Raw genomic sequence first — 10,687 nt, 5'->3', positions numbered from 1 at the left:
TATTTTATTTTATTTTATTTTATTTTATTTTATTTTATTTTATTTTAATGTTTATTTATTTTTGAGAAAGAGAGAGCACAAGCAGGGGAGGGTCAGAGAGAGAGGGAGACACAGAATTCGAAGCAGGCTCCAGACTCCGAGCTGTCAGCACAGAGTCTGACACAGGGCTCGAACTCATGAACTGCAAGATCATGACCTGAGCTAAGGTTGGACACTTAACCAACTGAGCCACCCAGGCACCCCCTGTCATGTACATTTTAAATTTAGTTATATATTATCAAATTGCCCTCCATAAACAGAACCAACTTGGGCAATTTATTGGTAATGACATTCACAAACTTCAAATATTATCAGTTTTTGAGATCTTTGTCAGTACGATTGACCAAAAATATTTCTCGTTGCTATTTTATATTGCCTTTCTTTGATTACTAATGAGGTTGAGCATCTTTTCCTGTGTCATTGATGATTTTTATTTCTCGAATTACCTGTTCATATCCGTTGCCCATTTTTCTATTGGGACAATAGTCTTTTTTTTTTCATTCATTTATAAGAACTCTCTACTAAGGATATTAATTGTAACATATTTTTACCTGTAAACTTGTTGGATGTCAGTCAGTTAACCTTACTTACACTTTTCCTTACCAAAGTTGGAAATCTTTTTGTGGGCAGCTCTTTGGTTCTCTTACCCTTGGTCTAGAACCTGCTGTTCTTGCTCAGCCCTACCTAGCAGCGTCTTGGCAACCTCTCCTTCTGTCTGGCAAGAGTTTCACCATATTTCATTTTTTTCTTTTCTTCTCTTGACACACATTTGTCTTCTAAGTCTCACTGGAGTTCACAGTTTTTGCAGATGGGACAAACGCCAATGTGCCTTTTGTGCTATTTCCTTCGGAGTCTTTGAACGTTTTTAGGGGTGAGTACACAGACGGTGAGTTTGCTCTCCTTGGACTTGGCTAGACAAGTTCTCCTCAGTAGATTGGCAGTCATCAGGGCAAGATCAGTCACCAGGGCGAGGTCCCAGTAGCAAAGTTCCCAAGTACAATTAAACCCCAACCTGTGCTCAAAAGCCCTGAGGAGCCCCTCCCCTGCCTTTTACCTTGCCTGGGGAAAATAGCATAATGAACCCTCACTTAGGCGTGATTGTTTTCATTCTCCCAAGACTCAAAAGGTGATGGGTGTTACCTGTCCTTCCTCCCTGTCCTGCTGTCCTTCCCTTTGCCCTTTCATGACCCGCCCCCCCCCCCCCAGTGCTTAGATTACAGACTGAGATTAGATGTTATCAGAAAATGTGGTCAAATGTGTAGGAGGGGGGGAAAGGCGTCAGAGATTAGTGTGTGGAAGAAGAGGAAAAGAATAGTTCACCTTATTGTTGATGACAAAAAATTTTAAGCCTATACAATAGTAGAGACAATAAGATAATGAATGAACCCTAGGGGACTTCTCCCCACCATCAACAATTTCACCCTACTGCCAGCTTTGTTTCATCCTACATATTTCTCCACAGTATTTTGAAACAAATCCCAAACATCATGAAATGTCATCCAATGTAAATATTTTGGTATGTATCTCTTACCGATAAAAAAACCCAAGATTGTTACTGCACACCTAAATAAATATGAACAGTGAGAGGTGACAGTGTTTAAGTGGATGGAACATATACTAAGGAGTAGGATAAGGAGTAGGAAGAGCTGTAGTTGTTGTTTTTTTAATTTTTTAATTCTAATTTGCCGTGCAAGACCTCAGGCAAGACGGTTAACTTTCCCATCCCTCAGTAGCTACTTACAAGTAGAAAGAGGAAGTATTTGCTTCAAATTCATAATATTGGTCGTAGTTACAGAAGGGTTTTCTTTGCTAACATATTTTTTTTAACTTTTGTGTTAATGTTCATTTATTTTTTGAGAGAGAGAGACAGAGCATGAGTGGGGGAGGAAGAGAGAGAGAGAGGGAGCCCAAGTAACTTTACCTGGCATTTTCTTTATCTGTATAACTAAGGTAGGGACAAGAAGGGGTTATTTTTCAGAGAAAACTGAGGGCTAAAATGGTTGAGCCCCTCGGTCTAGGAAGTCAGGGGAAGGCCAGAGTTAGAAGGGGCTCTCGTGTGAGAGACAGCGTCAAGAGAGGACACCCCAGCCCTCTGCTCTGGGTGCACCTTCCTCCCCCGGGAGAACAGGATGGGTAGGGGCAGCCCTCTGGGGCATCACGATGGGCAGCATGAGTTCACAGTGTTCCTGAGGCAGAGACTCGGGCTGCCCACACCTCCCATGGCTGGTAGGTTTGGCACATGATCAGTAACACTGATGGGACAGATATTTCAACAACCACAACAATAAAAGAGGGGAAAGAAATCGAACAGGAGCAACCTTGACAGTTGGTGCCAACGTGAAGCTTGGAGGTCAGAAAATCCAAACTCCTTTTGCAGTTAAGGAAATGGAGTCCTAGAGGGAAGAAGGGACATGGTGAGCCAGGCCTGACAAGGCCTCCTCACTGAGTCTCTTCCTTCCTCAGCTGATTCTCTCTGGATCGACAGAAGTGATTTGAAGCCACAGAGAAGGATGGGAGGGGATCTTCCCGAAGTGGTAAGATGCCAGCACAATCATCTGTGGCCCAGGGGCATGGGAAGGATACCACCTGTCCTAGCCACTTTGGTGAGCTGGGTCCCCGGCAGTCTGGCCTGGAGTCTTTCCATCAGGCTCCCCCCAGATCCTTCCCTCCCCCAAAAGCTCTGAGGGGCAGAGAGGTGAGTTTTCAGTACATCCTAAAAAGACAGAGTCTCTGACATTGAATGAGAGTTTCTGCTTTGTCTGGTATTAAAATTGCCGTTTTCATTTTGCATTTGCCATCTCGCTAATTTTTTTTAAATGTTTATTTATTTTTGAGAGAGGGAGTACCAGCGGGGAGGGGCAGAGAGAGAAGGAGACGGGATCTGAAGCAGGCTCCACACTGACATCAGTGAGCCCAATGCAGGGCTCGAACTCAGGAACCGCGAGATCGTGACCTAAGATGAAGTTGGAGGCTTAACCAACTGAGCCACCCAGGCGCCCCAACCATCCCATTAATTTTTAATTTAACCTTTTGGGATCATTTTGTTTTAGGTGAGTCTCCCGTAAGCAACCGATAGTTTGACTCTCATTTTTACCCCGTTCTGAGCCTTTATCTTTTTATTAGGGGAATGTAAATCATGGATAATTATTGCCAGAGCTGGTTTATATGTGGTCTACCTCCCTAAAAATCCATAACCCCAGTCTAATCATGAGAAGAACATCCGATAAATCCCAGTTGAGGGACAGTCTACAAACTATCTGACCAGTTCCTCTCAAAACTGTCAAAGTCATCAAAAACAAGAAAAGTCTGCGAAACTATCACAGAAGAGCTTCGGGAGCCATGACGAGCAAATATAGTGTGGTGTCCTGGAGAAGAATCTCGCACAGAAAAGGGGAAGTAGGTTAAAACCAAGGAATTCTGGGGCACCTGGGTGGCTCAGTCGGTTAAGTGTCGACTTCGGCTGGGGTCATAATCTCTCAGTTTGTGGGTTTGAGCCCTGTGTCGGGCTCTGTGCTGACAGCTCGGAGCCTGGAGCCTGCTTCGGCTTCTGTGTGTGTGTCTCTCTCTCTGCCCCTCCCCTGCTCATGCTCTGTCTCTCTCAAGAATATATAAACATTAAAAAAAATTTTTTTTAAAAACACTAAGGAACTCTGAATAAAGTATGGATTTCTGTTTAGTTTTTTGTTTTGTTTGTTTGTTTTAAAGCTTTCCCACAAAAAGGCCCCCCAAAAAACAAAATAAAACAAACTCTAGGCCCAAATGGCTTCACTAGTAAATTCTACTTAATATCTAAGGAGAAAATATTGTCAATTCTACACAAAATCTTCCAGAAAATAGGAGATGAGGAAATGCTTCCCATCTAAAAACAAAATCAAAAACAAAAATGAAAAGAATCATAAACCTAAATGTAAGAGCTAAAACAGTAAAAATCAAGAACCAACACAGGAGAAAATCCTAGTGATAAGTTAGGAAAAGATTTCTTGACTACTCAAGATGACTACTTTCTTTCTGTTTAAAAGAAAACAGTGAACAAATTAGACTTCATTAAAAATAAAAATGTTTTGGGGCACCTGGGTGGCTCAGTTAAGTGTCTGTCTTTGGCTTAGGTCATGACTTCGAGGTTTGTGAGTTCGAGCCTCGCGTTGGGCTCTGTGCTGACAGCTCAGAGCCTGGAGCCTGCTTTGGATTCTCTCTCTGTCTCTCTCTCTCTGTCTCTCTCTGTCTCTCTCTCTCTCAAAAACAAATAAAGATTAAAAAGAAAAAATATTTTTTTCAAAAAAAAAAGTCTGACGCTTAACCAAGTCACCCAGGCGCCCCGTGGTGTTATTGATAATAGCCCCAAACTGAAAACAGCCCAAATGTCTGGTGCCTGGTGAATGGAGAAACTAAGTGAGATGTAGCCAATCCATATAATGGAATACTTGCTCAGCAGCCAGAAGGAACAGACTACTGCTACAAGCAAGTATGGATGAATCTTGAAAGCTTTACGCTAAATGAAAGAAGTCAGACACAAAATACTACATACTGTATGATTCCTTGTACAGGAAATCCTAGGAAAGGCAAAACAATAATGCTAGAAAGTACATAGTGGTTGCCAGGGGCCAAGGGGAAGGAGGAGAGATTTGACTCCAAAGGGGCACGGGGAAATTTTTTGGCAAGATGTGGAAATGTTTTGTACTATGATCATGGTGGTGGTTACATTATTATCTATATTCCTCAAACCATACAATTGTTCACTAAAAAGTAGTGAACTTTATCGTTTGTAAATTTTAGCTCAGTGAAGCTGACACAGGAAGTTGGGCAAAGTGTTCTCAAATGCACTTAGTGGATTACGTGGTGCCGAATTTTTCCTTGCCCTTCGTGTATAGTATACGTTCTATCTCCTTGTGATGAATGGGGGCAATTAGCCCTGTTGGGATGGTGACTTATTTTTTTGCTTCTCTATTGGATCCCAAAGTGGTCAGGAACAAACCATAGCTTGCAATTTAATGGGACTCTTGCTGAGTCTTCTAGTAAGTGTTCTCCTTCCGGGAACCAGAACTTCTAAACCCGTATTGCTAAGAGTTCCAGGATTTGGACCCACGAATTCCCCAAGTTGGGTCACCGGGATTGATGGTAAACAAGGCCTCTCCTACTTCTACTTCTTGATTCTTGGACCCGTGTATTCTGCCTGTTGGGAACACAGTACCTTATAAAGGGTATTGATTTAGGGTGTATGCCGCATCTTGGAGAATGGCACCCCATCTTTGTAGGGTATTGCCTACAAGGTGATAACTCAGCTGTACCTTCAGAAAGCTGTTCCATCACTCTACCAGCTTCTAGGTGTTGCCCTATGTGATCGGGCCAGTGGATTCTCTGGTCATGTCCCCACTGCTACACCCCCTTTGCTCTAGTGTATGTTCCTTAGTCCCATGCTAGATAGTGTGGGGTCTTGGGGTAGTGAGTTGAACCTGTAAGCCCTCAGATAATATTGTTGGGTGAGGCCCTGTTGGCAGAAAAGGCCCTGATATATGTGTCAATTTCAGTCAAGATAAATTGCTGCCCATTTCAAGGTGAAAGAAGTTCAATGTAATCAACTTGCTATCAAGGGGCTGGTTGGTGTCCTCAAGGGATGGTACTGTATCAGGGGCTCAGCCTTGGTCTCTGTTGACTAGTATGCTGGGTAAATATTTAAAAATCTGAGTAGGCGCCGTGGGGGGGGGGGGGGCGTGGGAACCTGACTTGTAGCATCTGCTGATTTCCGTGTTGTAAGTATTCCCACCATGGCCAATTCCACGCTACCAACATGATGTCAACTGTCGCACAAAACTCCTGAAAGGTGGACAGTCGACTGTCCCAAAGCTTCGTAGGCTGGCTCTAACACACTGGTGTCTCTGCTGCCAGGTTGGATAGTCAACAGTGACGTTAGAGGGTAAGAGGGGAGCCTACACTGTTGAACTCCCATGTAATCTTGACCACCATGGCTACTCCGTTCAAGGGCAACATCTCAGTACCGGAATGGCTGATGACAGGGGCCGGCTGACATGAACTGACTGGGTGGCTCTGACCACATGAGTGCTTGGTGCCTCTTCCATAGCAGATGCTCTCTGGTAGGGGATAACATGCGATACCAAGATACTCACACTTTTTACTGACTACCACGGGATTTCCCACCTGCCTCTTTGTCCCTGATCTTCCAAAATTTCTACCCCTCCAGACCCCGTGACCAACTAGCCAAGCCATTGGCCACTGTCCATGAGTTTAGGTACATTCTTAACCAAGGCCACTTCTCTTTCCACACAACACGAGGTTCTGCCCATTGGGAGGATTTCCCCCTAACCACTGTCTGGAGCAGTTGTACATCACAAGTCCATTTTTGCTTTGCACGCACATACCAAGCTGACCTATATGTGAGCCAAGTTGGCCATTTTCCTTCTCCATCAGCTGGTCATAAAGGACTGAGCATGTAGCCATACATGTGAGCTGAGGAGAGATACTGGTACCATAGTCCCAGATGACATGGAAATCTGGGCAATTGGCTCCTTCAGCTTACTTGTACCTTCTGGTCTGTCTTATAGTGCATTGCTCCTGGACCCACATGACCTTGACCCAGTAGCTCTGACAGGAGCCAGCTCATGATGGGCAGTCTGGCCACATGATTATTTGATATCCCATGGTCAGTTACTCCATCTCTACCAAAAATCAAAGCATGCCAGGAGCCGGTTTTCAAATTCTTTGCTGCAGATGGCTTGGCCTTGTTTCAGAGCTCTGGAGTTTATGATGTGGCTCTCCTTTTGGGATTTGACATAAGCTCCACATATCTTTTGAGAGCACAGATATTATGGTAGAGATCTGCCTGTTTTTATGACCCAAATGGTAGGGCTTCCTGCATTTCAGCCCGGACCTGTTGCAGAAAACTTTCCCTCTACTGAACCCCACTTAAATCTAGCCATCCTTGGGGCGCCTGGGTGGCGCAGTCGGTTAAGCGTCCGGCTTCAGCCAGGTCACGATCTCGCGGTCCGTGAGTTCGAGCCCCGCGTCAGGCTCTGGGCTGATGGCTCGGAGCCTGGAGCCTGTTTCCGATTCTGTGTCTCCCTCTCTCTCTGCCCCTCCCCCGTTCATGCTCTGTCTCTCTCTGTCCCAAAAAAAATAAATAAAAAACGTTGAAAAAAAAAAATTTAAAAAAAAATCTAGCCATCCTTCTATGCCGCACAGCAAACGGGTCAGAGTAGTATTCCCAAGTATAGGATATGCAGCTTCTAGAACCGTAAGAGTCCTGCCAGGCATTATGCTTCCTGCTTCATGGTGAGAGATGCAATTTATCTTTTACTTTGTCTTTTACTTTGAAAAGGATGTACTGGGGCGCCTAGGTGGCTCAGTCGTCTTTGGCCAAGGTCATGATCTCATAGTTCGTGGGTTCGAGCCCTGCATCGGGCTCTCTGCTGTCAGCGCGGAGCCCACTTCAGATCTTCTGTCCCCCTCTCTCTGCTCCTCCCCTGCTTATTCCCTCTCTCTCAAAAATAAACATTTAAAAAATATTTTTTAAAAAAAGGATGTCCTAAATGCTCCAAGACCCCTAAAAATTTCACTGATGTGGTGGGCCTTTGACTCTTTTTTAAAAATAGGCTTTACTTTTCAGAGAAGTTTTAAGTTCACAGCAACACTGAGCAGAAAGTACAGCAATTTCCCATGTACCCCCTGACCTACACATGTACAGCCTCTCCCATTATCAACAGCCCCCACCAGAGTGGTACATTTGTTACAATTGAGGATCCTGTGTTGACATATGATAATCACCCAAAGTCCATGGTTTGCATTAGGGTCCACTTTTGGCGTGGAACAAACATTCTATGGGTTTGGACAAATGTATAATGACATGTCTCTACCATTATAGTATCATACAGAGTAGTTTCTCTGCCCTAAAAATCCTCTGTGCTCCACCTGTTCATCCCTCCCTTCCCACCAAGCCCTGGAAACCACTGATGTTTTCACCATCTCCATACTTTTGCCTTTTCCAGATGTCAGATAGCTGGGATCGTACAGTACGGAGCCTTTTCAGGTTGGCTTCCTTCACTTGGTGCATTTAAGCTTCCTCTGTGTCTTTTCACGGCTTAATACCTCGTTTCTTTTTAGCACTGAGGAATATTCCATCATCTGGATGTTTATGCATCCATTCACCCTACCGAAAGACATCCTGGTTGCTTCCAAATTTGGGCAATTATGAAATACGTTGCTATAAACATCTGTGTGAGGCGTGGTCATGCATTTTTAACTGGGCCTTTGACTCCTCATGGGATTTATTTTCCCTGTTTTGAAACAAACATGTCTCATCAAGACTCCAATCCACTTTCCACTTTCGTTCATTGACATAGTGGATCAAGAAGATATTCTGCAGAATGTCCAGGCGGTCCGAGTCCCTTCAGTCGGTTTCGTGACAGACGAAAGAGAGTTAACATAGCCCTGGGGCTAGACCATAATGGATGCTGTTGTTCATCCCTTGTGAATGTGAACAACTTCCTGTCATCCTTCCAGATAGGATAGAGGAGAACTTATCTGCCATCTCAATGGCCACATACCACGTACCTGAACTGGAATGATTTTGAGAGAGAGAAAATGTGTGTGCGGGCAGGGGAGAAGGCGCAGAGGACGAGAGAGAGAAAGAGAATCTTAAGCAGGCTCCATGCTCAGTGAGGCCAACGCGGAGCTTGACCTTGCAAACCGTGAGATCTTGACCCGAGCCGAAATCAAGAGCTGGACACTTAACCGACTGAGCCCCCCAGGGTCCCTGGAATGACTTCTTAAAGTTGTCTTGAATTGAAGCGAGAGGACTGAGCCTTGGTCGGCTACCTCAGTCACTCGATTGGGTGACGCAGCTCCCTTCAGCCGAAGGCAGTCCCTGGGGGAGGTCGGCTATGAGCAGGCAACACCCCCTATGGCTTTGGGAATGAGTACCTTGGACCTGAAGGGGAAAAATCCAGCCTGCATCCCATACCACCCACTACAGATATTAGTCAAGCAAGTGGGAGTGCTGGGTGGGCAGTGGAGTTGGGAGAGATGGGGTTGCAAGTCGAAAGGTAGGAGTCTTTGTCTTACACATGTTGTCTACAGCCAGCTGTGAAGCTGGATGAGATCACCAAGAGAATGAAAGTGGATTAAGCCAAGAGAAAGGGAACCAAGGACTAAGCCCCGGGGTCCACGAACATTAAAAAGGAATCATGAGGATAGGGGTCTTTGTCCTTTTGTTCACCGATGTATCCTAAGATCTTAGAACACAGTAAGTGCTCAGTAAAGAGTTGTTGGTTAAACTAAATCAAGTTCAGGGGGAAAATATGTCCAAGATGGAGAAAGGAGTCGTAATTATGTCCCGTATCTGGGAGGGCTATGTCTGTGTGATAGACTTAATGTGTGCGTCCCCCACCCCAAGTCATATGTTGAAGCCTGGACACCCAATGTTATGGTTTTTGTAATGAGGTCTTTGGGAGGTCATTAGGTTATGAGGGTGGGGCCCTGGTCTGATGGGATTAGTGCCCTTGTAAGAAGAGATGCCAGAGAGCTTGAACTCCCTCTCTCCCTCTGCACCCAGGAAATACCATGTAAGACACAGCAAGAAGGCAGTCCCATCTGCAAGCCAGGAAGAAATCCCACCGTGGTGACACCCTGATCTTAGACATTCAGTCTCCGGAACTGCGAGAAAAAGCATTTCTGCTTTTTAAGCCACTGGGCCTGTGGTGTTTTGATATGGTGGCCTGAGCTGATATATTACGTATCCTGAGAGAAAAATCTCAGTCAGAAAAACAAACGAAATGATCAGCAACCAAGAACATTCAACTGGAATTACAGGCCAGGTGTTGTACAAAACAAGTTCCAAAGAGCAGGACGCGGGTAACCAGAGGGCCCGATGACAGCCCTGGTCTGCCATAGGGTAGTCGTATAATCTTGGGCAAAACGCTCCCGCCTCTGCCTGTACCTTCGCCACTGAGATGGTCGGACTATATGAGTTTTGTGAATATATGTTATTATTATTTTTAAATATAGAGGTAATTCGTGTTCATTTAAAAACTTCAATTAGGGGCGCCTGGGTGGCTCAGTCGGTTGAGCGTCCAACTTCGGCTCAGGTCATGATCTCGCGGTCTGTGAGTTTGAGCCCCACGTCGGGCTCTGTGCTGACAGCTCGGGGCCTGGATCCTGCTTCAGATCCTGTGTCTCCCCCTCTCTCTGCCCCTTCGCCACTCACACTCTCTCTCTCAAAAATAAATAAACATTTAAAAAATAAAATTAAAATAAAATAAAATAAAATAAAAACTTCAACCATTACAGAAATATGTGGAGTAAAACGTGAACATTCCCTTGCCTTTCTCTCTGCAGAGTTAACCATAGTTACCCGCATAGCACAGATCCTCCTAGACTTTTTTCCGCCATGGCCCTGCTCAAATGTTCACCCTTTCATGTGGCCTTCCCATGTCTCAGGTCCCATATCTTCCTGCTCTTTTCTCCTTTGGCGCTTTATATGGGAAGACAAGAGGTCAAGGGGGCTGAAGGCAAAGGGAAGCAGGTGCCTCTGTGGGCCGGTCATGGGGGCAGGGCAGCAATTCAGAGCCTCTCATGCTTTGGAGCAGGAAACCTCTGAGGAGCCACTTATGGAGCTGCCCACCCCAGCACCCAACTGACA

The 10,687-nt window shown here is 45.1% G+C and overlaps 1 long non-coding RNA gene across 1 annotated transcript; it reads left to right on the top strand.

Annotated features, from left to right (window-relative positions):
* Positions 1 to 293: 293 nt before the first annotated feature.
* Positions 294 to 9,914, top strand: LOC125932541 (uncharacterized). Its single transcript, XR_007460668.1, has 2 exons — positions 294 to 2,573; positions 9,602 to 9,914. It is a non-coding gene; the product is annotated as an uncharacterized LOC125932541 (long non-coding RNA).
* The last annotated feature ends 773 nt before the right edge of the window (positions 9,915 to 10,687 follow it).

This window comes from Panthera uncia, chromosome D1 (genome assembly GCF_023721935.1).
Source record: "Panthera uncia isolate 11264 chromosome D1, Puncia_PCG_1.0, whole genome shotgun sequence".
Classification (NCBI taxonomy): Eukaryota; Metazoa; Chordata; class Mammalia; order Carnivora; family Felidae; genus Panthera; species Panthera uncia.
Note: the sequence above shows the minus strand (reverse complement) of the source record. Positions and strands in the feature narration are given on the sequence as shown.